General features: G+C 45.0%; 1 pseudogene across 1 annotated transcript; it reads right to left on the bottom strand.

Annotated features, from left to right (window-relative positions):
• Window positions 1–2,064: 2,064 nt before the first annotated feature.
• LOC310784392 (transportin-3 pseudogene) lies at window positions 2,065–4,751 on the bottom strand (annotated as a pseudogene). The gene is made up of 2 exons: window positions 3,626–4,751; window positions 2,065–3,530 (listed from the first exon to the last, which is right to left on the bottom strand). The product of its transcript is annotated as a transportin-3 pseudogene (transcript).
• Window positions 4,752–27,470: the final 22,719 nt, after the last annotated feature.

Below are 27,470 nucleotides of genomic sequence, written 5' to 3'. Positions count from 1 at the left end.
CATTATTGTAAAATAAACAACAGCTATAAATTTTGTTTGAAGCATATCAGCTTCATGCTCTGTGTTAGGACTATGATAAATGGCATTGCCGCTACCAAATAAAATTCTAATAATAAATGTAGGCGTGTCTGCTGCCGGCCGTTCTCACCGGGCTCGGACAGACAGTTTCTGACAGTGAAATTCCCAGACGTTTGGTGGCGCAGCTCACCAAACGTCACAAATGTGGGTACAGGTTCGGGTCATGCAGTATACTTTGCAAGGGTTTCACTTCAATCTGTGAATGAAAAAACACATTTTCTCTCATAAGAATTACACGCTGCTACCAATGACACACTGACACCATGACTCCATTTCAGGACTGCCTGGAAAAGACACTCTCTCTGAGATGGAATCATTCCTTTTTTCGCAACTTTGCATTTGGCAGTAACCCGAGTCTCCCTGAGCGATGCCTAATTGAGCACTCTGCTATCAATTGAATTATAATCTCTTTTTCAGGTCTGAAAATGAGTCTTGTGTATTCCTGAACAGATCCTTCCCTTTCCTCCCCTGCAACAGGACGGCTTATAAATGGTCTGAAAACCTCCATTAGTATCTGCATAGTGTGATTTATAAAGCCCGGCCAGACTTCTGCCTAGGTCTAATGTAACAAGTGAACAGTCAAGGCCACATTTAGCCCCAACATGATGAATAAAGCAGCCAGAACGCTAGACGGAAATCTGCTGAAACCCCAGAGATTAAAAAGCCAGAGCAGAGTCAAAACGTATACAGTAGGGGGAGCTGTGGTACAAAACTTATGCGCCATAAAAGTAACACGGACCTTTTTTCGAAGCACACAGGAGCAGAAGTGATGTAATGAAGTCAGCATGTGTGTATCTCCGACAGCTATCCATAATACAGTAGCAAAAGTCATGTGAATTGGTGCTGCCTTCCCAAAGTTATTGAACGGAAAATAATTTGTCATGCTCTAAGTAAAAATACAGAAGCAGGACTTATTTTGTCACTACCTCACCCACTATGTGTTTGTACACTGAATTCTTCTTCTGTGGTGTTCTATGGCAGTTGGCATTCTTTACTGTATGTTGCATTACCGCCTCCTTCTGGATTTATCCATCCACTATTTACCTAATAAATTATGTCCGTGTACCAGTCTTTTCTTATTCTATTTTAAGAATGACAAAATAGGGGGGCTTTAATGGTCACTTCAAGCGAGAACAAGAAAAATACCAGAATTTAAGTTATGGAGCCTAAGGGCCTGTGTCCACCTAGCGTCTTTTCCTCAGGTCCGGCGTCTTTTTTCAGTTGTTTCCAATGGGGGGAGAGCGTATGCGAGCGCACACGGACGTGTAGAGAAAGTGCACAGCGCCCAGCGTCTATTTTCGGCGTTTTTGTGCGCCCGACTCCCAGCGCTTCAAGCTGAAAATATTTTAACTTTTCAGAAAGACGCTGGTGTCGGCTGCTGCTTTTCTGGTAACTAATCATTATGGAAAAACTATCGCAACAGAGACAGAGCGGCTCAATTGTGGGAGCAGATCGGCTAGACACTTAATATTTCTGGTGAGTGTTGTGCTTACTGCTTTTAATAGCGTAGCCTACCTGTGTTATTAGCTTGCTAGCTGTCAGCTATCAAGCTGAACTAACGTTACTTGCAGACTGCTTCCTTGTATATTGTGCGCTGGGATCAGCATTCCCCAGCGCACTCCCAGCGTTTAACGTCGGAAAAAGACGCTAGGTGGACACAGGCCCTAAAGGTCACACTAAATCCGTACTGGGGCTAAATTTGGTTCTTTAGTCAAGTCGAACCACTGCAGCTAAGTTTGAAGTAACCTGCTCTACCATGACCTTCATAGCTGTGGTAATGATTATTTCTAAGCAACAAGGTAGACTCTGCTGTTCACTCCTTATATGGCCATGGAGACTTGTCCTCATTACACTATGATGATCACAATATGAAGAGGGGAAAAAGCAAGTCTAGGTCGAGAATGCCCTATATGCTGGAAGGCCAAATTAGCGCTACGCATGCTATTTTTGCTATTTTTGCAGTCTGAATGTTAGCCAACAAAATATTTAACCTGGTGTTGTGGCATAGCAGTACAATCTGGTGAACTCCCGGATGGCCCGGTATACCTGCTTGCACTCCTCAGCACTAGTGACCTGGTTGTGGAAGTCTGTGAGCTGTTTTGTGAGTGACGGTCACCGCCCCGCCCGACATCTCCTTCGGAAGACCCTTCAGTGCATCTTCCAGCCAGCGACAGAATGTGGGCCTGTCGAATACCGTGATCTCCCACAGCACCGCGGCAGGCAGAAGCACCACATTAGCTGGGTGACCAGCTGCTCCCCGTGCTGCTCCATGGCCTGGCCAATCAGCTGCTTTCGCACCTCAAAATCCTCATCCTCCCGTGTGGATGAGGTCTCGGAGGAACTTCATGACACTGCAGTTGGCGTCCCGGTGGTCCAGTGTGGTGGCGGCGCCGATGGCACACTGGATGATGTGAACAATGATGCTACTACTGAGCAAGGTTACTAGACTACGCTGAACAAACCTGATGGCAAGCCTGAAGACGTCATCCACGGTGTCGGGGTGGTTCCTCAGGCCATTGGGCTGCTCCAGAAGCTGGAATGTAGGCATGCAACATGGCCAGTAGTCCGTGTCTGTAGCCGTCCTCCATGCCGTACTCATCTGCCAGGATGCTTCCCAAGTACAGGAAGCAGGAGTGTGGATACACCTGGTATACACTGACCATCTGTGTGACCAGTGGCTGCAGTAGCGAAGCGGAGCCCTTCCCTACGCAGCGCGCGGCCATCCTGAGGCAGCGGCAGCAGCATTCCACAATGCGGTGGTCAGCCTGGTGCATGTTTAGCGTCTCCGACAGCACGGGCCACGTCTCTTGGATCACTTTCTGACAAGGATGCATCTGGCCGTTCTCTACGATGGGGTTTGTGTGTCGGAAAATGACTGCTAGTCTGTCCAGCCAGATGGTTGGGTCTCCCGTTTTTCCATTGCCAGGGTTCTGACCGAGACACTTTTTGAGATCGATGACCTGCACAGCGCACAGGTCACTCAGACACTCGACAATCTTCTCCGGGGGAAGACGGGTGAGGACAAGTGCTGTACCTTTGAGCAAGTCGACGGCTGCTTCTGTTGAGAGTTGAAACGAGTCGAGGGCGATGTCCTGCAAGCCCGGGAAGTGCTGGGACATGTGATCTCTGTACACCGAGCAGATGTTGTGAATGGCCTTGGCTGCCACTCTCGCCAGAGGCTTCTCCCGCAGCCCCTTCATCAGGTAGTTCAACACCGGGTTGAGGAAGCGGGGCTTTCTGTCCAAGACCAAACTCATCTCGCCCACCAGCTTGATGCTGGTGTAGCGAACTGCCATATGGACCGTCTCCGGCAGCTGCACCACCTGCTCCAACACCTCCGTGAGGGTGGGGCTGTTCTCAGGGTCTACACTCTTTGCGATAGTGGCCATTATGAACAGAAAAGCCTCCGTCATCTCCCATGTCAGGTTCCCTTCTTTTAAAGTAGAGTATAGCTGGGAGAAACATTCCACAAGGAAAACAACGTCCTTCACGAGATCGGATACCCTCATCCATCGCCAAAGTCTTCCATGTCCTCTGGGATTCCCTCGTGGTCTGGGTCCAGCTGACTGTGTCGGGCCAGGCCATGCAGCAGTTTCTCGATATACGGTCGAAAGATACTGTCTAGTGCCGGGTCATTGGTCTTATACAGGTGCTCCCCCAGGCGATACCAGAAGTTAAAGGAGATCTTGACAACCTCATGTTGGGGGTGTCCTGCACAGTTTAGTAGCAGCTCTAACGTCCGCAGGTCCCCTATGCCCTGACCTGGACTCCTCACCATCCTCTCTAGAAACGTCTCACACAGCTCAGTGAAGATCCTACAGTAATTCAGCACTTTGTTGAGGTCCTCACGTGCAGCCATGTGGTAGGCCGTGTCCAGGGTGACGACACCCTGGAAAAGCTGCATGGCCAGCTCCATGTCAGTGTACACGTTCTCGATGGCAGTGACCATGTTCTCGATGCCATAGAGGGCCGAGCACACGCAGTCGGACGCCGCCTCATGCAGGTTGCTGGAGGTCTCGTCTTGCTGCAGCACTTGGAAGAGGACCATGAGCAGCTGGTTGCTGGCAATGAACTTGCTGTCCAGGACACCCTGGTTGAACCAGCAGCCCAGACAGCGGAACACCGTGATCAGCATTTCCTCATCATTACCACACACATCATGAGTAGTGTGACCACAGTGCTGGAATAATAGACCAGGTCTTCAATGATCTGGGTCCTGCACTTTGGTTCTTAAATGTGTAATGAGCGGCTGTGGACTTCCACGGGCAACACCGTTAGGATCTTGATCAGAAATGGCATGGAGCTGATGTCGCTGTTGTACTTTTCAATAAGGGTATGAACACATCCTTTCCATGAGCCCATCTGAAGGGCAAGATCTGCTGCAATGGCAAGAGCCAGTTGAGTGACAATGATTTGAGGTTCTTTGAGGTTCTGTGTGTGGGAGAGGAGGGAGTCGCGCTGTGCGATGTGGTTGCCTGGCAGGAGCTCGTTGGATGATGTCTGGATCTTCATCTTCATTGTCTGGGCAGCGAAGTAGCAGGACTCCACACCCTGCTTCAGCTGAAGCAGCTGGTCTGATATCTCCCATGCTCTTTGCCAGCAGGGTCTGGGTCATGATACAGAGCCTGAACAGCTTGGTAAACAAGTGCCAGTGTGGGTTTCCCCATTTCCATAGCGCAGGTCAGATTTATGAATGTAAAACGATAAGGTGATAATATGCTACCGACAGTAACATTAGTATTTGACAGTATTCTCTACATTATTATTAATTTAATAAGGTGCACCTTATTAAATTGAGTGTGCTCCAGTCCTCTCTTTGGGTTCAGTCTTTTTTTAAGTGGCCCATTGAACTGTTTCCAGTATTTTGTCCTGTTCTGAGAGCAGTGACCTCCCTCTGTGGAGGAGTTGAAGCACAAGAGATTCCTTCCACACATACAGAAAGTTGCTTCTGAAAGGGGAAACATGTGTGTTGTTTATTATATAGTATGGTATTACTCTCACCATGTCCTATCTTGAAGATGTACTTTGTATTAACTGAATAAGTATAACTGTACATTACTTCTTTATTAAATCCTTCTATAAGCATCAAGAAGCTCCTTTTTTCTATTTACTATTACTCTCACCATTAAACTGGGAAAAATTAAAAGTGTTACTTTTGTACCGCTAGCTCCCCTATAACTCGTCCCATTCAATCAATAATTGATATTGCCATATAGAATTAATTGCAGCACGGAAAAAGTATAAAGGTGTCACCCTGACATTTTGTGCCCTAATCTATTACACACTAATTAACATGTGCCAGATTTATGCTGGTGTGAAGGTTGGTCTGCCCTCATCACAAACTCCCACCACTCTCCACAACTCTTCCCTTCATCAATTCTGGAAGCAGCATCAACTGCCTGTAAACCTTCGTGACAGGAGAATGAAGACATATTTCCCTCGTCTCTCCATGTTTCCCTGGTGGATGTCTGGGAGGATGAGAACATCATCAATAAGGTAAAGTTAGAAAGCCGGTGGGTGGCTGGCGTAGCTGCTACACACCGGCTGCCTCCCACAGACAGACACTTCCACAGGAAGCAGCCAAATCAAATCGAATCAAAAGAAATCACCTCGCCGCCGATGCTGCCACACACAGACTCAGACACACACACACACATAAACAGAGTTTGGTCATGCTCCACCTGCGTCTTTCCAATCAGTCGTGAATCCGAAAGAAAAAAGAAAAAAGAACAAGGGTGTCCTGGTAGGGCACCGGTAGATTCCCTGCCTGCCAAAACACGAGGGTCACAGGTTCGAGCCCCCGTGTTACCTCCGGCTTGGTCGGACGTCCATACAGGGACAATTGGCCGTGTCGGAAGGAAGCCAGATTAAAGGGATGTGTCCTGGTCGCTGCACTAGTGCCCCTTCTGGTCGGTCGGGTTTGCCTGTTCGGCGGGGAGGGGAACTGGGGGGAATAGCATGATCCTCCCCATGCACTACGTCCCGCCGGTGAAACACCTCGCTGTCAGGTGAAAAGAAGCGAATGGCGACTGCACATGTATCGGAGGAAGCATTATGCGAGTCTACAGGCACCCTCGGCAGAGGGGGTGGAGCAACGATCAGGAGAGCAGGGGGAATTGGCCAAGCACAATTGTGGAGAAAAGTTTGTGGATAAAAAAAATTAAATAACAAAGAATAACAAAAAAATTAAATAACAACAGTAACCAAAAAGCGGACTCCATTTCTGCATACTGTACATCAACCTGAGGGACAATCTGTATGGTGGAGGGTTTAGGCCTACCTTTTAAAAGGTGTCGTCCAGGTCAGAGAAAGGGAAGGGCAGGAACTGAAGGCTGGAACCATTAATTTCCCTGGAGAAAGTGCACTCGGCTTTGAGGGCCAGGTTGACCTTTCGCTGACAAGACTCGAGTGGGAGAGACAGGCACAATGGACAAATGAGATATTAGAATACAGAGGCGAGCGGGGATAGCCAAGAACGCAGACAGCTGTGGATAGACATCATCATCGTGCTGAAAGCATGGCGTCGCCGTCGCGTCTCAAGGTGCCACTCATCCCCCAACGAGAGGACAGGAGATATGAGTCAGAGTCCCAAGACACCCCAGGTTAGTGTGCTTTTGCACTGATTCGTATTATGGCCTCCCCTATGACCTGAATTACATTCCCCCACCACAGATTTGAAAAGGTAAGTTCAGGTAACTAAAACAACTTGATTAAGGTTAGAGAAATGGTTTCATCATGTTTAAAAAAGAAACATGGGGGCGGGGAGTGTTGCAGGCACAAAAGATACTTCCAAAGATGCTTCTGAAATACATTAATTTGAAAATCATGCTGAATGGAAATCGTCTCCATGTAGGCTACATTAATCTATATAGATTACAATGTCGTGACTATTTCATAACTTGGATTGCCATTACCTGCGTCAGATTGATTGGTGTTTCGTTGTATCTTAAGCAAATTCTCTGAAGATGAGACTAAGCTAGATGATATCAAATCTGAACCATATTTCTTCCTGAGTCTGCATTGAGGGAATACATTTTTGCATATCTCCAACACGATAAAAGTTGCTGAAAAACACACTTTTCAACTATTAATTTCTATATTTTAGCAAATATTTTTCGAGTGCAAAGACGAGGATTCAGGTTTTCTGAGGCAGGGTATTTATTTTCCGACTCCCAAAGTGAAGCAGGTTAGTCCCTTTTGAAGGCAGACACTGAGTGAAACGACCGTCTAGTGCTCCCCAGGAAATGATGGTTGTTTGTCACAGCCCTGGTGGGGAGGGGCATATGGGATATTCCATCAGGTTTTGGGAGGGGGTTGGTAGGGGTGTGTGTGTGTGTGTGTGTGTGTGGGGGGGGGGGGGGGGGGGTGTAGTTAATACTCTAGTTCTGCCCTTGTTTACAATTGAGTATAGGTTACATGCAGAAAAGATCAAACGAAGCAAGAAGAAGTTATGCAGGTAAGATATAAATAAATAAAAACATGTGGAGTAATGCAAACTTCTCACCTCAAAAGAAACAAGCACACACACAAAAAGAAAAAGAATCATGATAAACAAAAACAACTGAGCTGGTTAAGTATGTCTGGGGTTACCCCAGACATACTTAATACTTAACCAGCTCAGTTGGGTTTGGAGAAATAATAAGACTAAAGGGTGTAGAGTTATATAACCGAAAGCCCGGGCCCATAACTGTCTCTTAGACCAAGAGCCAATTTTATAGCATGTAGCATGTCAGTTTGACGGACAGTTCACCCTGAATAGGATACGAGCCTGTTGTCGCTTCTCTTCAGTTTTCTCATGTGGTGAAATGTAATGTATTGTTTGCTTTGAGACCATACTCACCTGCCAGGGCTGGAGCTGCTGGGGAATCTAATAATGGTAAGAGGCAAGGAGCCATTGTGAAAGTTATAACCAGTGATGCCTTCTGTTTGCTTTCACATCCGTTTGCTTTTTCTTGGTCTAGTGGAGGTTAGTCTCGCAGTAGTCAGCCGTAGATAGATATCTACGTCTGGTGCACAACCCATTATAAGGACCAAACACCAAAACAAAATGCGTGACAGGCATATAAATTGACCAAGCACGGACCTCCTTATTTGCGTGACACAACTCGTGGGCGGTATATTTTGAACGATGCACCAATGCCACGCAGCCGACACTATTGACACTATTGGAGCCAGGGGATTTCCTCTGGCAAAACCCGGAATTTGCGATTCAGACCCTCCGTCGCTGGAAGCGCACTGACATAAGACGTTGGGTTTGACCACGCGAGACTAGGCCGGAGGCTCACTTTTTCCCCCTGATCAGAATCCAGATCTGAATTAGTTTGATGTAGCTTATAGTACAGAACTCTTGCTGATACATTTTCATTTGTCTTGATCATTAAAGCATAAGGGCTAATGTACACCGCCTCCGGAACAGATGGTCGTACGGCTCTCGTACAAGTCACGCTGATTCCAATGGTGCCAACCGCGTTGAAATCCGTTGCTCGTTGTGGAGATGGATGTGTTGGCAAGTTTAGCAAGCTGATCGGTTTGTAACGCCCAGGCCACGCCGTGGCCTGCTATGTTGTGATGTTTCCTGAGGAGCTAAACTCGGTGGACATTCGGTCGTGTACTGTACAGAAGTTAGTTGTTATGTTTATTCCTTGTGTATTGGTCTCTGTCTTCTCCCCACCTGTTGCCCATGTTCCCTTGTTGGTCTGCCTTTCCTCCCACCTGTTGCCTATGTGTCTCGTTAGTCTGCCCCATTACCTGAGTTCTCCCCACCAATCAGTTCTCCTGTTTTGCCCTCTGTGTTCCTGCCTTCCCCAGCTGTCCCTCATGTTTCATTAGTTAGCTGTCTATCTGTCTCTGGTTTGGTATGTGATTTGTCTACCCTGTCCTGCTCTGTGTTATTTTGGCTTTAGTCTAGCTGTGTGCTAGCCTTGTTTTTGTTCTTTTGTATTTAAAGTTTGAAGTAAACCTTTGATGCTCCTGGAAACCTTGCCTGCTGCTTCTCTTTGTTCTGCATTTGGGTCCACAAACCATGACACGGTTAATCTGTGTGTGTGTGTGTGTGTGTGTGTGTGTGTTGAGGAGCCACCCCGTCTCCGTACGTGCGTGCGTGGGTGCGTGTGTGCGTGTGCATGTTTCACCGGCCTTGAGCCGCTCTCTCTCTCCATTCACTCTTGACCTCGGTCGATGCCAAAAAAAAACCTAAATTATGTATTTTTCAACGTATCGATTGCTCAGTCTAGACATGTGTTTAGTCTTTGCTGCCTGTCTATATACGCTGCTGTGCAGAGTAGTGCTTGATTCAGCAAACACAAGTCCATCCGTTAAGCGGATGGTGTACAGTATGTAAAACTTTATATAGTCTCAAACAGATAGCAGCTGGTTTCTGTGGCCTATCTGGGGAGACTGGGGAGAAACTGCACGAAGCTGCCGAATCCGACACTAGACCAAACATGATTAGGTGCCTTGCTTAACGGCATTGTATGCTGAGCAGAGATGAAACCGGCAGCCAGCCTGCAGTCCACACTTAATAATAACTCAGTTGAATATGTGAAGAGGGCTTGATGTCGTTCTCTAGGAATATAATAGCAAGATCACTGCAATCATCTCATAATATACAATATGCCCACGCTGTGAGGAAAATCAAGCACAGTGACTAATGAGTCATACCCACTCGTTTGGTCTAAAGAGCACAGTAGCCACTTCTATTCAATGGATGTGGCTATACGAGGGATCAGCCGAGCAGCTGAACCGCGTCACTGGGTGGCAACGGCAATGGAACCCTATGAGACCCTGAGCTTTGGGAGGCTTGAGTGTCTGACTCTAGTTGGCTGACCCTGTTTACATTTTAAAAACTGCGACATGCATAGTAACGACGGCGTTGTGTAGGTGGTACTTGCAGCAACCCATGTTAAGGGATTGCCCAGGGGTGGATACGAACCGCCGACCTTCGGCTTGGGAGTCAAACACGCTAACCACTGCACCAAGAGAGCTAGCTCCCTTGTCGGAGCTGATTAACGTGCCTTTATACTGGGGGAGTGAGTTTAACCAATCCACTCGCTACCACACTGGACTCACGAGGAATCGACGCTGATTCACTTCGGTTACACATACATACATTATACATCAAACCCTTGAGCTAATTCTGCTCTCACTCAGAATGTCAAAATAGAAGCGATGTGACGTATAGTTTTTGCGATATTAACGTTTGTTTGGCACAACTCGTACTAGTTAACTGCCGCGGGGTTCCGCATTTCTGGGTGGCAAGTGACGTCACGCTCATTCGTCCTATTATGCCCACTGCTGTTTTTGGTAGCCTACTGAAAAAGACATGGACATGGAAATGCATAATATCTGCAAGGGTATTAAGGCCAGGGAGTCCAGCGCTAGATCATGTAGAAATCAATTCTTATTACTGGGCAGTAAAGTATAATAGTGTCACAACCCATTACACTGGTCATTAAATGTCCTCCATCTTTAAAACTCTCCTACAGCCTGTGTTAATACATCTGTTAAAGGGCGGGAGTAAAGACCAGCTCATGAACACCCATACACGAGCATTTAAAGTGGTCATCTGCAGGACGTTTTTTTACTTGGTGTTCAGCGTTCATTGCTGCACATTCCCAGATATCACCTGTCAATCAAACACACGTGTGTCCAGCACTATGCGACAATCTTGGATTTTCTGCTGATGCAGTTTGAGTGTAACTGCCCCTGCATAGACCCTCTTTACAGCAGCCATTTTGACTTATGTCAAAGCAGGGTAAACACAGGAGGGTGTAACCACTGGCACTAGAACCCCTAAATGGAATGGAGCCATCGTTCATTGTATTGGTTACGCCTGTGTTTACCCCCGCGTTGACGCGTCAAAATGGGTGATGTGAAAATGGTCTATTCTCATTCTTCTCCTGTTTACTCCAAACGAACCGCTGCCGCTGCTGCTGCTGCCAGAAACATAAAACGCATCACTTCCACTGTGCCAGAGGATTTTTCCCAGCAAAGAGCTACCAGACACCAGGTGTTCAGAAGAAATGTAAACACTTTCATGAGCTAGGATAAATCATTGTTGCATTATACATCCATTACATACAGTCAAGAGAGTAGCAAAGTAGGCATTCATTTATATGAAAATGTCACTGATTATTCCTTTAAACACAGGGTGCACACACTCAGAACCGACCCACATCCACCCACACATCCACCCACACACACACACACACAAGAGAAACACACTGGACATGGGGTTAACTGTATCAAATGCATCTGAAAAGGCAATGCAATTACTCCATTGACTGTGTCCAGTGAAGGGTCCTTTAATTGGGTCTGAGTGTATTGACCACTCGCAGCGGCACGGGTGGTCGATGCACGAGGGAGAACGGTCAAAGGCGAGAACCATGCCCTCCTCCTCTCGCCTTTGCTCTCAGATTCATGTTTCTGCTCCCGGGTCACGGGTGCAGCCCGTCTATCATGCGGCAGCGGCGGGTGGGGGAGTCCTGGTCGGTTCCCCCTCGTGGGTTACTGGTGCTGGTGGAGCACATCTCCGGGTCAGCAGGGTGAACACGGTACCGCACCTGAGCTCCCTAATTCATCTTGGTTTAGCAGTAAGTCAATCTGACGCATCTATATACAGCCATTACAGAACTTCATTAAAATAGCACGGTCTCCTTCAAATGTGTCATCCTGAGAAGATGGCATTCTGTTGTAAAAGGGATATGATTCACCGTGAATCAGATTTGACACTTATCCAAAGGATAATGAGGATCCAAGATTAAACACTGGCTCATACCATGCAGGATCCAAACACGACACGTTAACACACACCATAGTCTTTGAGGATGTGATGAAAATAGAACACAAAGCGAACACTGTTTGCACCTATAGCATTAACGAGCTAAATGGAAATGTGCCTCTTCGATGTGTTCAAAGGAGATTTTTGAATTGCCATTTTGCATAGTATCAGACAGAAAAGCATTGCTTACAAGTAAACACATATCATCCTCCATGCACGACTCGGGCAATTATGGGATTTATGCTATGAACAGATAAAATAGAGCAAAACATTATCTCACATGAAGGCGTTAAGCTTACCCTGATGTGTTGTGTTGAGACGTGTGTCGCATATTATCTTACTGTTCATTTGCATCAGATTTCTGCTCACACATCACTGTGTATTTACAATGACAAGCGCTACTTATGTTGCTGCTGACCTGCTGGTCTGAATCATGCTTGAACTCAACCTCTGTTTCATTATCAAAGGCTAATTGCGGTCAACAACATGACGCGATTAATCAAAGTGTTTTTCCGAATTGCGTGGAAAGAGCCTACCTCTGTGTCATTTAGAAGAGCACATCCAATCACGATATCACAGGGCACATCACAGCAAATTAGACGCTGCCGTTTCCAGCTAACGATGTTTATCACTTGATGTTCAGATCTCGGGAGTTAATCGCGTTTCCCCTCACTTAGCGTGAAACTAAGTGTTTATCCTTGAGCCGAGCTAACATGTCTGTGTGTTTAGTGATGCTATAAGTGCGTCATGACTGGAAAGTTATCAACAGAAGACATTCAATTACATCTTGTCAAGAGAGGTTTTTCCAATTCCACCCAATTGCTTTTCTGCTTTCAGCCAATTACCTCCTTTTGGCCAAAACCCTAAACACGTCTTTCCTTATTTATCATAGCAGCGCGTGGGCCTTTGTCTCGCCCTGATCTAAGTGCTGTTAAACACAACACCAGTGAATAGTGAGAAGGTGTCAGAAGCACAGATACTGGCTCGGGGTGTTAGCGGTGTGTCTCCAGTGCTCGATCTCCACCAGCCACTGCCAAGGATTTAGTCCTGTGAAGATGGCCTGCCGAGCTGACGGTAATTAAGCTCCGCATTTGCATTGATCTCCTCCATCTCTTCCTCCATCCTCCCTGCCTCCTCCTTCATTCCCCTTCTCTCCTCCTAAGGAGGGATCCTGAATAAATAATGCCGCTTTCCAAGAGCGGGTGTGTTAATTGGCCTGTCTTTATGGGCCCATGGGCTCCTGCCGACCTTTACGGAGATAGCCAGTAGCCCGGGGCCAGATGCCTACAGAGAGACAAAGTGAGAGCTGTTAGCCATGGGACACTGGAGGCAGCTAACCAGATCCTCTGCAGCTGTATGGATGAAGACGGACCTTGGAGATGATCATGCTATATGACTTTACATGTGATCATCCCATGATTTCCACCATTCCTCCAAGCCTATTATTGTTTGACATCTTTTTTTAAACCTGTTTTCCCAGATCAAAATCGACTGAGCGTACATGCTCTTTTTGCACACACAAAAGCCCTGCTACTTTGCTTTCATACAGTTGCACACGTTCACATCTGGGAGCCGCCAAGTATAACCAATCTTCTCCTGTTGGCCACTGAGCAGGTCCACTGGAGCAGTTCACAGTTAAGTGCCTTGCTTAGAGAGCATTACTCACTTTTTCCCACCCACATTTTCTAAACGGCAAACTTCCAGTTACAAACTGACTTCATTCATCTCTAGGCTACCACCACCACCACCTCCAAACAGCCTGTGTCACCGGGTGACAAGGAGGGCCATGGAATGCTTTCCATAAGGCTACACTAGGGTTTAATGTTTTTATTATGTGCTGTATTTTTACTTCATCCCTGTTACTACCCTGCTGGATTTATTTAGTATTTATAATCATTGCTTGCAGTGGACTTTTTGCAAGGACTTTTGGCATGAATTTAAGCTTAAATCATGTATTCATCATGGACAAATGCACAGGGCATTTTCCCCCTTACACTCCCTCCTGCTCTAATTGTTTCCCAGTGATTAGTCCCAGCCAGCCTGCCCTGCTATAAAGCCAGGTGGAGCTTACCTGTGGCGGTCTCTTCCTGCGCATGTCAGGGTCAGCTAGCTAGCTATCCAGAGAAACGGCGAGGAAATACTTGATGAGCCATGATCACGATAAGTCAAGATACGTGAATCGGCTGTTCCTGCTGTGTGTGGGTGCGGCTATCAATTGTAGGCTAGTTTCGCTTGCCAGACTCTCTCCCTACAATGAGAGAGAATCTGGCTGCTAATACCTGCACTCTGGTATAGCGGGGGGAAAATGCTCTTACCTTTACAACCATCCACCGAAAGTACCAAGCAGGCCGGCTTTATTGCACAATCCAGATCCAATCGTTTTCAGCGTGTAGCAATGAGCTAGCATTGTTGATGTTGTTGTTTAACAGCAGCTCAGGCATTTGAGATCGACAGACAGATTCATCACGGAGGGAGCGGAGAGGAAATCCATAAATGGTCGCAGCCGGTCAGTCAGAGCGGGTCAGAGCCAATGGCAGAGCTTGCAGGGAGCGGAAGGGGATTTTCTTCCTCTGGCGAGTGAAATGGTCGCCACCAATGACAGAGCTTATACCAGCAGCCTGTTTCCATGCAGCCAGACTAGTAGGCGAACATGCCAGTGATTGTTTGTCTGCTGATTGGCCCCAGCGCAGCGCACTCTGCTTCGGGAGGACGAGGAGTGGAGCGTCGGGGTGAGAGCAGCACGAGTACCATGGGCGGAACTACGAGGGTGCGATGGGGACAACGCCCTTGCCATAACGACTGACACTGGATGGACCATGTCCACACGGAGACGGAACCAATCTTTTTTTTTCCCGTTTAAGAAAAGTTTTCCATAAACACGGAATCGTTTCAAGAAATGTGTGTATCCACATGAAACCACTGAATACCACTGAAACCGCTGTAGTAGCTATATATGCCAGGCCGGTAAGTGGCACTGTCACGCTGCCACAAAGTACACCAAAAACAGAGAATAAAGGCCCATTTATACTCCATTTTCATCCGTAAATAAAGGCGTCCGTTTCAAACGGTGTAATCGTCACTACCCACATACTTCCATGCGTCTTTCACGTTGGTATCATGTTAAGCAATACATCCACCAGTGGGCAGTAGAGAGTCAAATGCATGAGTGTGTGTGTGGTTTTCCTCCGTTGCATGCGTATCAGTAAGCTTTCAGATGACGGACAGAAAACGGACGAAATTAACGCAGAGTATGGACAGAAGGCTCTGTCCGTCTCCGTCTCCGTCTTTAACGTTGAGTATAATTGGGCCTTAAGACAATCTCGTCAATAATGGCATTCAACCACTAGGGGCGCACAGTCTATAATGTGGATCTCACTGTAGCGAGCAGCTTAAACCCTTGGCTTTGCGGGGAGGACGGCCGAAAACGTTTTGTTGCTAAAGAAAATTAAAACAATATTCCTCGAGTCCGGTCCCTATCTTCTCATTTACCTGTGACATTTCTACATTGGACTACGCACCTGTCTGAGCGCAGTGGTTACCTCCTCTACTTTCATTTGCGGGGAGGTTTGCCATGTCGATGAATAAAATGATTAAACCCATACAGGCAAATGCAGAGCTGTTCAGCAGGGCTGATGGTTTCCCTGTAGCCTACAATATAGAATGTTAACTATCGGTAACGTTCCTGATATCATCCACTTCCATGATCTTTAGACATATGTTGCAAACACATCCCAGCGTATTGGCCGCTCCTGCACATCACAGCACAGCAATAATGCAACATAAATATACATGATATAAACTCATGGCATGAATGTGTTTTTATTGAAAAAGTGGCGTGAAGTAAGCTAAAGTCTTGTTGAAGTGGACACGAGTGGACATCACAGTGCAACCGTGTGGGCGTCAAACCTCTCACTTCACTATTCACGTTGTATTTGCGAGGGCTATATATAGAGCATCCCGAGTATGTGTGTTACACTCAGGGTTTACATTTCATTTAATTTTGTCCAATATTCAAATATTCCAGAATTGCATGTTGTATTAAAAATAAATAGCCTATTATTTCTATCTAACACGTTTAGCCTGATTTTGTTTGTGTCCTTGTAAAAACGTAGTCGCCGCTAAGCTTTCTGGGAGATATCCGATGAAGGGAGCTGAGGGGTGGATGGGAAGAGTGGAGCCCTGAGGCTCAGTAGCTAGCGTTGCTGGCAGAGAGAGGTGGGGCTATGTCGTCATCGGTTCAGGAAAGATGCGTATGGGTTGTAAACACGGAAATACAAGGGTGGCGTCTTCAGATTTGTTCACTCTGGGACCCTGTTTAAAAATTAGCGTATTCTCCCAGAACGTATACTCCCAGAACGCTGGTTCCATCTGGACGAAACGTCCATACGAGAAAAAGTGAATACACCAAACTCGTCTCCGTGTGGACATGGCTGTAAACTCGTGAGGTTTTAACATTGACAATTTGACTGAGCTTCAGGGGAGAGACTAGCCTGCTGTTTCTGGGTTTTTACTGCCATTTTATTCTATTTTATTGCAGCCTTGGTTTTAGTATTATCTTTTTTTTTTAATTATTATTAATAGTTTTGTTGTTGTTGGAATAAATCATTTTATATTTGAAACTACCTCTGCCCTCTTGCATCTGTGTTGGTGTGGCCCGGGGTTTTTCTGAGTACAACCTTGTGACACCTGCTCCTCATTGATCAGCATGTTTGTACACAGATGTAATTAGTATTTTATCAGCATCATAATTCTTAGCAGTGATGTGGTTTGAGTGCAGAAAGTATCAATCATTCAGCAATAGGTTCCGCTTAAAAGATGCAACCAATTTGATTGATCTTGAATGTCATGCATGCTGAGGTTGTGCTTCTAGACAAACTTGACAAAAGTCAGCCGTTAAAGCGTGCAGTAAATCTATTATGACTGATACATCCATCCCTCCTGCTGTCTTGAGATGACACTAGAGATGTCCAGCATAGCAACAGAAATGATAACAAATAGGCTGCAGATGCCAGGGTCAAAGGTCAAGTCTGTGATGGCGGGAGATGTGAAGGGCGTCACAGTCGGACATGTGAGCCATCCATCACTTCTGAAATCTCACAACTGTTTGGGACATGGAGAGGTGGCAAGGTGGCAAGGGACAACTGGCTAACTGGTATGTAGACTTTCTGCCTTTTTTTTTAAACTCCTTATGTTATTGAGTGGCATGATCCAAGAGTAGTATGTATAGAGTATGATGTATAGATAGTACAGTATATGATAGGATTATGGTATAGTGATGTTGTATTGTATATGACATGTATATGATACGGTAAAGCCCTTTGAGACATGTTTGTGATAGAGGGCTATTGCTATTTACTGTGAAAGAAAGAAAGAAAATAAAAAATCATTTAATACGTGTTCCCGCCAGTTTCTATTATGGCTAATGTAATGGATTCCATTCCATATTGTAAATTAATTTCAGTTAAGCACTAAGCTCATAAGCGCCTCATGTTCACATGATATAATGCCACGGTCTCCTTGAGAGAGCGTGCTAGAGAGTGAATAGTGGAAAAGCACACTGTACTGTAGGTCATTTGACAGATGCCTCTCCCCTGTGGGAAAGAAAGACATTAGCGCCGTCTGTTGTGAAATGCAAACTAGATTCACCCTCTACTTAGATCCGAGAGTGAATTTGAAAAGACCTGGCATTCACATCTTCCTATTTGCTGGATTTGTAAAAAGAGAGTCCTCAGGCAAGCCCCCTCGTGACTTTCCATCAACTTCTTATACCAAATGCTGGCAAAGTGAGCGGATGCAGTCCCTGACCCATCCCTCACCCTGCCAGACTGAGGGCTTCCCAGCAGCGTCCTTGTTGCTCAAGGCTATGTTGGAAATCCTTTGTGCACGAGCAGGTTCCTCAAATCAAAATGCAGTGCCCCATTTGCACTGCCGATGGTAAAATGTTCATCATGCACTACGTGTGAAATGGAGAAGGAAGATTCAGTGTCGCTGGGGGAGTGGGTGAGAAATGTATATTTAGCGTGTTCTGCTGAGAGGCTTTTAGGTCTTTTGGTGGGCGGAGATATTTTTTGTCAACTTTTTATTGAGAAAAGTGCATAGAAGAAACATTATAAGAGGGGTTCCCAACCTTTTTTTTTTGCGACCCCACATTAACGTCACAAAAATCAGCACGGAATGCTGCCATACTATAGTAGTAAGATTTTAATTTCTTAAGTGACATCGTCACTGATGACATCACTCACTGATGACTGCTTTGAATTGCTCAAGTGACATCAATGATGATGACATTAATTATGACTTTAATCTCAGAATTCTAATGGGATTAAAGTCAGAATTCTGACTTTATCTCAGAGTTCTGACTATATTCTCAGAATTCTGACTTAAACTCAGAAATCAAATATTGTTTTCACATGTGGTTTTAAAATGTGTGTGGTGTAAAAGGGGAAAAATGCAGGCGACCCCACTGGAATTCGCACTTGGGGTCGTGAGCCCAAGGTCAGGAACCATTGCATTACAGTACATCATACTTAGAGCCCACACACATACAGAGTAAGAACTAAAACAATTGTCAACCCACCCCCCCTATTAACTATTGGTATATGGGAGAGCAGGGGAGTTTGAGACGCAGCTGAGTTCAAATGCATCAGTGCTGACTTTGTCCAGTTTATTTTACATCCAGATAATGAGCTGAACAAATCAAAGTAGAGAGCAAATGTGATATTAAAGAACCTGTGTTACCTACATAAAGAAGGATATCATCAGCATACAATGATATCCGGGGATAGGATGCACTGGAGACTGCTGTTGAATGTTCAGAGCCAGTGGTTCAAGGGAGAGGGCGAATAGTAGCAGTGAAAGGGGGCATTCCAGGCAAGTTCCCCTAGATACCGGGAACTGGGCGGAACAAATTAGTGTCAGAACTAGTTTTAATGAAACCGGTTTCATCATTGTATCAATTTCATCAGATGCATCTCTAATCGGGTTGCCAGTATTTTAGCGTATAATTTAACATCCCCATTCAGAAGGGAGAGAGGTCTATAATTATCGCATTGATTCAGACCTTTATTTGGTTTGGGAAGTAATCTGATTATGGCTGTGTTAGCACTTACGTTGAATGCACCCTTGTCAACAGCTGTATTAATCATATACAGCAGTGGTGGTCCCAGTTCATCCCAAAAAGCAAGATAGCTCTGGTGGAATAGCATCCCACCCTGGGGACTTGCCCTTTTTTCATGTTACCAAGAGTCATCCTTAACTCTTCTAGGAAATGGGGGTATTGAGCGAGTCCCATTCATTGGCAGACAGAGAGGGCAGATTGAGTCCTTGAAGAAAATGTATTTGTATATCGAGTGAGGTTTCACTGAGACTTATAGAGAGTAGAATAAAAAGTTTTGAATTCATTGTTGATATCACGAGGGTCACTCAAAAATACAAATACGTGTTTTAATGCCCATGATATTTGAGTATCTTTCAGATATACAGTAACAATATATGTATATATATATATATATATATATATATATATATATATATATATATATGTATATATATATATATATATATATATATATATATATATATATATATATATATATATATATTCATTGAGAGATTATTTTAATGAGCCCCTAGTTTTGGTGTTCAGCTATGCAGATGTGGCCACGCACACACACAGTAGTGCTTGTTTGACAAGTGACAAACGTCTACAGTTCAGATGTGATTCTTGTATAAAGGCAACTACTGTAAATGTCTGCACATGCTAAGCTGCAGGCTGTACAAAAAAATAACATACATTCTAGATAGTGCAGTGATCCAAATACAATATATAAAAAAAATAGAATACTTAATCATTTGAATCCCAAGAGAGATCCATCCCACCACCTAAAAGCCCAGCCGCCATAAACCCATCAATCTCCAAGGAACAGGAGGGAGCATATAGAAATAAGAATCCACACACAAACACAAGAAATAGAGAAAATTTCTGAAGAAAAAGGAATAGTTGCACAAGCCAGACTGGCAGATTAGTCTGAGAAATATGACATTTTGTTCTGTGGTTGGGCATTATGCAAGAGTTATCCTTTTACTGGACATGGACATGCAATCTTTATGCTAATATCTTATCCTCTTTTGTGGGCTTAGGGAGGGAAACCCTTTAGATTCTTTATAACATTGATCATGCACTTCCACTGACATACCTCCAAATCATATTCTGAAAGATTTAGCAGCAGACCACATTTAGATTCTTGTACTGTACATGGCATCACACTGTATCTCAGTCCATCTCTGTGTAATACATGTGGGCTTTGCCACATATTACCGATGCTAGAGTACGATACCATCTATATATCTGGGGAATAAGAAGATCTCATTTTATGATTTCACATCGTACTGCAAACTCGGTAACCGTGGCCGCCGTTCGCATTTGAATTTCAATATTTGACTCCACTGGATTGACAGATCGTCAATAGATAAAACTCCCCGTGAAATAACTTTGTGGCATATCGTGTTACATTTGCTGAAAAAGAATTCCTCTAGACAATAATTGTCTTGAGGAATATTATGGTGAGGTCAAGTCAAAGAGGGAACGGTTGAAGGGAGGTTGGCGCTGGAGATGATGCTGAATGAAGTGAAGCAAATGAGCTAATTCCATTTAGAGATCGTGTAATGGGCTTTATCTAGCGGGGGAGGTGGTTTTAGCTGGACTGAGAGGGGCTTAAGCAATGAGGAACCATGAGAGCAATCTACCTGAGCTGATGCTTGTCGGCTCACCTTTGCTTCCCCCCCCCCCCTGATAGGAAGAGAGCGAGTGACAGACAGTTGAGGTACTGGTTGTTCAAATCCGAGCACATCCTGCTGGTGTATTGATTTGAATTAGTGGCAGAACAAAGGCTACACAAAACATAAATAAGTCGTTGATGTTAAAGATGGTGTAATAGGCTGTTTTAAAAGACAAATGACCACACTTTAAGTCCCGCGTGCCGGTGAAGCTCCCCGCTGTCAAGGTGAAAAGAAGCGGCTCGGAAGACATTTCATGATTAGAGCTTGTTATAGGATGAACTCAAAACACAAATGAGCTTTATGCTTTTCAAATGAAATAGTTTATTGATTGGTTTACTTTGAACTATACGTGTTGTTTCAAATTGATTTTAGGCAGAGGAAAGTTCCTGCTAAACCCGATGGCATACTGTAACTATAGAAGACAACACTGAACAATTCTTCAACATCAGACATCATGCTTATCACTAAAAAGGTAAGTTCAATTGATTCCCTGACCCTGAAGATATGATTTAGAATCAAGGATCTATCTCCATTAGTATCACAGTTTAAACAAATAATGAAAAAAGAAGACATAGGCTAATCATCTAATGGAGAATCCCAAAATCGAAACAATTGTTTCTTGATTTCCATCTGACCAGCAAGTTTGATGGGAATCATGTTTATAATGTTTTGAGATATCCTACTGACAGACAATAAGATGTCATAAAAAAACATATTTCCTTAAAATGCGACCTGTGCCGATTTTAGAATGGATCCTCAAGGCTTATGAATTTACATCGAGTAGCAACATATTATTTATTGAGACGCTTTGTGTATTTGCCACTGGACTGGAAAACATAAGGAGAAATTCTGGCTGACATCTGGTATCTATGGCCCCTGTCACCCAGTAGACAAGACCAAACCAACTCTAGATGAGACAGATGTGCAATGCGTGTGTTCATCCAGGCATCATCATCCCTCTCTCTCTCTCTCTCTCTCTCTCTCACACACACACACACACACACACACACACACACACACACACACACACACACACACACACACACACACACACTCTCTCTCTCTCTCTCTCTCTCTCTCTCTCTCTCTCTCTCACCCCCTTCTTTCTCTCTTGAAAGGAAAGAGAAAAGAAATCAAGGTCAGGCCACTGAGCACACGTGTGAAGTTGCAGAGAATAAATTTCCACCTACTTGTCCTTGCCGACCCACTGCCAGTCTCAAGGAATGTAGCCTTGTCAAGGCTGATAATATATGACTAGTGAAGACGTACAATATGGCATGTTTGCATGGGGCCCACCTCCAAGTCTACTCTCCATTTTCCTCCTCTCTCCCCTCCTCTCCTCTCCCCTCTCCTCTACTCCTCCTCTCCTCCCCTCCCTCCCCTACTCCTCTCCTCTCTCCTCCCCTGACCTCTCCCCTCCCCTCCCCTCCCCTCCTCTCCCCTCCCCTCCCCTCCCCTCCCCTCCTCCCCTGTCCTCTCCTCTCACACAGCACTCAAATCCATACAGGGAAGGGACGGGCGGATTGCACAGGCTTAATTCATGAGTCTGAAACAAGTCCGCATCGTCCATGTTTGAGTGGAGGAGAATCTAATTAAAAAGGCAAATGGAAAAAGAGAAGAGAGAGAGAGAGAGAGGGAGGGTGAGAGAGAGAGCGAGCAAGAAAAGGCGTGAATCAGCGTAATTACAGCTTAATGCAAACAAGTCCACATTGTCTTTATCCCAATGAGTTAATGAGGTTACGGAGTGTGAAAAAACAATTCCATCACTGCTATTGTCTTCTGCAGGCGGCCGAGGAAAATGAGCTGTCACACGATCTTAATGGCGACGGGGTTTTCACCCGGGGCCGAATTAATATCTGACTCCGGGGCCCTAATGAGCAGGAGGAGCTGCATGTGCGAGCAGAGCCAACTGTTTGTCAAGTTGGGAGAAAGAGAGCAGAGGAGGAAAAAAAGACAACAACACAATAAAAATGGATGGCTCATATCAGTAATGGCACTTTTGAAGGAATACGCTTGCTGTGATTGGATTTTGCACCTCAAGGGCAATGACTTTCATTTCAATTCAGAGATGCTTTATCAGCATGCCTATAGAACAATTTTAGTCTTTATTCTTTAAATTGCAAAACACAATGAGGACACTAAAACAATACAGGGGGAATATTAAGCTGCCCATTTTGGTCGAACAAACGCATGTTGATCAGTTGATTAAATGAGAAATGCGAAATGAGTAACAGCTGTATGCCCGAGGGCTGGGCGATAATTCAGTACTATTGTTTGATTGTTTGTTGTCTATACAGTGACATCATATGGCCAGGTAATTATATGATATAAATTGAATTACTGAATTTGACTTTGCTTACATGAACCATATTGTGATATACATTATGGATCGAAACTGCCCCCCTGTGACTATTGTGATATTGATTTCAACCGTATTGCCCAGCCCCAGTATACCCTAGTTTGTTCTGCTCTCTCTCCTCTCCCTCTCCCTCCCCCCTGCTCTCGCCCTTCTCTCGCTCCCCCTCAACCCCCTCTCTCTCCCTTCCCTCCCCCTGTCTCTCTCTAATATAAGATTGTCCAATCATGCGTATTGTTAGTACTTAGCTGGATTTAGCTAGACATATTCTCTGTAAAGCCGTCTGAGACATGCTTGTGAATTAGGGCTATACAAATAAACTTGACTTGAATTGAATTGAGCTTTACCAGCAAAGCTAGGTAGGCTAACTGCTATCGGCAAAGATCGTCGCTGATTGGACGGATGCACTGTCCGTCTTTTTACCACGAAGGAAATGTGTCAAGCTGATGATCTGCCTCATTTGCCCCTAGTTTAATAGATGCATGATCTTCCCTGCTGTTCAATGTTTTCATGTCATTTTGATGGTGCTTATAAACATAGGCATATAGACACCACATTGGTCTGTGGATCATACGTCGACGTCGCAGTCTGTTTGATTGTAATGACTATTGAACAAAACAGAGTAGTATAACTCAGAGCAGTGTTTTTCACATGCTAAAGATTGCGGCTAGTAGTGCCTCCCTCCCCACGGAGAATTTTTATTTTCTCCTCCTCTCTTTACGAAGAGAAATCCGATTTATTTTTTATTCTTTTATCAAATTTCCTCATTTCTATCTATATCCACTGTGCTGTGGGGCTGGAGGGACGCTGGGAAGCTCAATTATGATCTTGCAAATGGCCACATAGGAAAAGGCAGGGAAAAGGGTTCAAGAGAGATGGCAAAGGCCTGCCGGGCAGTGCCGGCTCTCGTGCTGGTCTTGAAGGGAACTGTCACTGAGAACTTTGGAAGAGATCGGAAATTGCTGGTCCAATCATGAGGAAACACTGTGATTGATATGACACAACCACGCTTGCTACGTGAATGTGTGCTGAACATGGATCTGCACATCGGGTCATTACTGGAAGGTTATGTGCAGAGGTTTTAATGGCTTTAGAACACACTATGTAACGGAGGGGAGTCATGTCTGTTACATACCGTACATTCATCCTTCAGCCACATGAGTGGACGGGATTCCCTGTACGACTTGCTTCCATACTTCCATGGTTACATACTGTAGCACCTATGGATCAAAGAAGTTATTAAGCTTTAGATGAGATTTAGATTAGATTAGAGTTGCCTATTAGCTTTCTGGTACATTGGTTCTTAATATAATTTCCAATTTCCTTGTTAAAAACAGAAGTGACTACGGTAGGCTACCTGATCACTTGATAACATGATAACATGAATCATAATGACTTCATAGTTGATGAATCATAGTTAACAATTAATCAAAGTTCATCCTGTCAAACTATATACAGTGTGTGTGTGTGTGTGTGTGTGTGTGTGTGTGTGTGTGTGTGTGTGTGTGTGTGTGTGTGCGTGCGTGCGTGCGTGCGTGCGTGCGTGCGTGCGTGCGTGCGTGCATGTGTGTGCGTGTGTGTGTGTTTCTGTCATGGTGAGGAATTCTTGGCAGGAAGATCCTTTCACCTTGTTGAAACAGTTGACGCTATATAGTTGTCCGTACAGAAATCTCACATTCAACCACCTTGTCCATCATCTGCACCACCACCATCCGGGTGCCATTCTTGAGAGTATACAATCAGGACCAGCTTGTAGGTTCCTAAGCAGCTTTGGGGGCGCAGTGGTTGCACTGTCGCCTCACAGCTAGAAGGTCCTGGGTTCGATTCCTGCCTGGGACGCTGTGGACGCTGAGGGTGTGTTGTCTTATGTGTGGAGTTTGCATGTTCTCCCCGTGCTCCCCTGGGGTTCCTCCATAAAACATCGGAATGCACTCCCACTAAAAACATGCAGGAGATCGTCATCTGACCAGGGGCAACAATGTTTGAAGATGGTCCCCGGGCTCTGTACACAAGTAAGTAAGTAAGTAATTATTTATTTCTATAGCACCTTTCACAGCACGAGGTCACAAAGTGCTTTACAGAGAAACAGAGTCAAAGTTACAATGAAACAGTGAAGTAAAAAGCATAAGAAGCAACGCTGAACAAGAAACATACATGATAAAAGACACAGGGAACATAAACAATAATAACCGGTTATCCGAAGGCTTGCCGGAACAGAAAGGTCTTTAGCTGTCTCTTAAAAATATCCACAGAGGCAGAGGCTCTTTACATACACAAGAAAGCTGCCCACTGCTCCTGGCCTGCCCACCAGAGGAAGGACAATATACTGGGCAATTACTATTAAAGAAAGATAAGAACGATTAAGAATGATAAGATTAGGCTGATATGGGTGATGTCACTCGAGCAATTGTGATGTCATCAATGATGATGTCATCAGTGATGATGTTACTAAGCTAGACACCCGATGAGAAGTCCAGCTGGTGAGTCTCACTTTGACAGGTCTTTCTCCCGCTGAAGGTTACTTACTGTGTACATGTCCCTCAATGACAAGAGAGGAAGTTAGTTTAACAAGTTTACTCACTTGCTTCATCAATTCTGCCATTACGACAACATGTTGGGGAATGGCAGGGCATGACACACATGGGCACACACACAAACACACACACACACACACACACACACAAACACACGTGCGTGCGTGCGTGCGTGCATGCATGCGTGCGTGCGTGTGTGAATGGCAGGGCACGAGGGCCGCTTTTGAGGGAGGATGAAAATGAAAGGCTACTTATAAATGAAAAGCTACTTTTTGACAAGCTTTAGAAAAAAGGTGAAAAAAGCATCACAACCGGCAGCTGTGTGGATATAGACTTGTATCAACTCTCTCAATGAAATCTCCAAATAGCACATGTTAGTTTGGGGATTGGTTAGAAGGTCTGGTATCATTTATTGCAGGTTTAAATATGTTCCATGTGTCACACTCATCCAATCTCTGCCTTTCCACTCTTGGGCCTAGCTTGTTCATTGCTGACCTCACCTGTCTCTCACCACTATCTCCCCTTGGGTTCCTCTGCTGCGTGTCAACCTATCCCGAAGTTTCCCCCTTATCTTGTTCTGGCCTGCTTCTATTAGGCTGGTGTCCAGCCCCTATGAATCACAGTTTTCACTCAGCACTCTTTGAATTTGCATATATGCAAAATCAAAGAATGCTGAACACTGTGATTTATAGGGGCTGGATACCAGGCTATGGTTCTATAGCTTTCAGGAATGATCTGCTTCTTCTGTAGACCTTTTTCCTGGTCCATATTGGCCATCAGGAGCGTCTTTTATTGGATAGGTTTTACTATTCCATCTGTCTCCTCCTGACCCATTTACATTTCCTAATCTTATATGACCTTTTTCAATTATAGTCATAAGCTTCTGCATAAGGCCCTGACTGAGCTGCCGATCGCTACCCCGGTGACCACTCCTCTTATACATTACCCTGGCTGTTCTGCCAAAGGGGCCCACATCACCTGATCCGGTGCCTGGTGGTCCCATCGGTGCCAGGTTTTTTTTTACATCTGAAATAGTGTTGTCGGGAGTGAGAGAAAAATCTATATATACTTTTTTTTTTTTTTAAGTGTAAGCTGTGGAGTGACAGCAACTGAGGAAGACATCATGGCAAGAAATCAACTGATGCTGCAAATACTGCAACATCAGAAGCACACCTTGAGGCAACTATAATCTAAAGCTTAAAACGGCAAAAGGCGATATAAGATCTTACAACCAATCCTGAAGCTAGTGCTATGTGGAGATGTTATTGAGACATAATGATACAAACCAGCAGTGTTGCTGTTTTCACCTCTTTTCCCAGGCTTGATGTTCTTCTTTTCATTTTCTAAACTCTTGTCTCTCCCCTCACAGTTTCAAAGCGGCCCTCACCTCCTCCCATTCCTGACCAAAAGTTCTTGCAATGGCGGAATCGATAAAGCGAGCGAGCAAACTTGGTTGGTCGGATTGGTTAGTAGCCATGTTTGTCATATATTAAGCTAAGCCACACAACTAGTTTGTTATAATCGAACGTCATGCTTCGAAGGCGACTTTACGACGATGAGGACGGTGAGGACTCAATCATAGACTACCACGGAGATCTCTTACAGGCACAGGCACCTTCCTCCGGTCGCAAACGTGACTTCAGAGGCATGGCGATCTGATTGGTTGAAGTTAACACTCACCAGCGGTGATAGACAGATGGGTTATCCAATCACCTGCCAAGTAGCTTGGAAAAAGTGCCCGCCTCCGTCAGCGGGTTGGATTACTGCATTGCCAGATGGACTGGTTTAGTGAAACGTAATGTGAAGCTAACCGTCCATCTGGCAGCGTCAGGTTAACCATGAACCGAGGCCCGTAGATATTATTCGGTGTATGTTGCTTTGTGTGAGTGGTCCGTCAGGTTGCCTTTAGGTCGCCGTTCTCTTCGCGGTGTGGAGTCGCACTCGC

The sequence above is a fragment of the Poromitra crassiceps genome, assembly GCF_964638095.1.
Source record: "Poromitra crassiceps genome assembly, chromosome: 10".
NCBI classification, from domain to species: domain Eukaryota; kingdom Metazoa; phylum Chordata; class Actinopteri; order Beryciformes; family Melamphaidae; genus Poromitra; species Poromitra crassiceps.
The sequence above is the reverse complement of the archived record's forward strand: the minus strand, read 5'-3'. Positions and strand labels throughout refer to the sequence as shown.